Here is a 1856-nt window from a genome sequence, read left to right on the forward strand (position 1 = left end):
CTAGATTCCACCCAGTGGAGTCATTACTCAGAAAGTGATAAAACAAGATAAAACAAACACTCCCAGACACTTAAAGCTGAGAATTTTCCTGGTGGACCACACTGAATGCTAACGGGGCCTCTGGTTGGCAGGAATACATGCTACTCACATGTACTGAATGTGTGTAGTAGACTCGAAGGGGAATGAAGGCCTGTGGGAAGAGCTACATGACTAGCAAGTACACAAACTGCTATTTTTGGCATTTAAAGTATATGCATTACTAAAATATGAGAAACCGACGCAGGTTATTAAACGGAGTTATTCCACTTGGCGCATATCCTCCTTTGCATTGTTAATTATGTATTCATCATTATTTTGAAGGTTTGTTAGATCACAGTGAGTCAGGGATGCATATTATATTCTCTAACACAACCTTCGAAATACCGACAAAATATGTAATTAACGACGTAATGTGGGGGAAAGGGAAGGAAATGTTTGCCTAATCAAAATGAGATGAATGAAGGGAAAATTCCAGTGTGTGATACAAATGACAAGCTGTCGAAACAAGCACATCCGGCATGTGATCCTGTTAAACAGAAGTGGGTTGGATAGTCCTATTCCAAGCCAAAGGGGTTCTACATAGCACCTAAAAAGCTACGCCTTGAATAGGCTACAGAAGAGAGGGTGACAGACAGAAAACCAGAAAACGTTAGCATAGATAGATAGATAGATAGATAGATAGATAGATAGATAGATAGATGCATAGATACAGATAAATAGAAACATAGATACATAGATAGATACATAGATACAGAGATACAGACATAGATGCATAGATACAGATAAATAGAAACATAGATGCATAAATAGGTACATAGATACGTAGATAGATAGATAGATATGTAGATAGATAGATACATAGATAGATAGATACATAGATACATAGATACAGGTTGATAGATACATAGATACATAGATACAGGTAGATTAGATAGATAGATAGATAGATAGATAGATAGATAGATAGATAGATAGATAGATAGGGACTGTGGCTGGGTTACATTCCTAGATGCAGGGCAAGATGGAGCTCCACAGATAAAGGACACTATGTAACAATAAAGAGGACATTGTGTAACAATAAAGGTTTAAATCCACCAGGGAGAGAAAAACCCATTGGTGGTTAGGAACCTTGATAAACTGGCAGAACTGAGGGGTGAGTGTCTCTGTGAACTTCGACACACCTCTATTGGTGACAAGCAAGCAGCTAGCATTTGAACTGTGTTGAACCCTAACCTGTGTAATGGACTAGGCCGGATGCATATCCAACCGTGAGCTCACCTTCCATGCTCTAAGTGAAAAAAAAAAAATCTGCCCTATTCAGCCAGGAGGTAAATTTCAATGATGATTTTCAATCATCTCTCTCAACATCTCACCCCGACTGCAGTGCGCTGCAAGGGGCCACTCCAGCTGCAGTTCTTCTCTAGGGTAGCTGAGCCCATAAGTGCCACCATAACTGTGACGCTCTCTCCCGTGAGTGCTGTATGGTCAGGTCCAGATTCTCTGAAGGCTTTCACCCCAGAGGCACACTCCGTGCTGACTGCAGCCAGCTCAGCTCGTGCACGTCACTTTTGCATGTGAATTTAATTTTTAACAATATGCAGTTGCCCCACAGAGGAGCTCTCAGTGGACGCTTGAGCACAGCTGAGTCCTAACGACACCTCGAGGCCACATTTTTCGCTGGTTTTGGTGTCATTGTGGGGAAATGGATGAAGCCAAAGGGCTTTCTCCTTTTGAAGACAGATGTAATCCAGGATGTGGTAGGACTAATCTCATCTGTGGTGATTTACAAAGGAGACAGAACCCTGCAGAACCCATAC

The sequence above is a fragment of the Rattus rattus genome, chromosome 13 (genome assembly GCF_011064425.1).
Source record: "Rattus rattus isolate New Zealand chromosome 13, Rrattus_CSIRO_v1, whole genome shotgun sequence".
Classification (NCBI taxonomy): domain Eukaryota; kingdom Metazoa; phylum Chordata; class Mammalia; order Rodentia; family Muridae; genus Rattus; species Rattus rattus.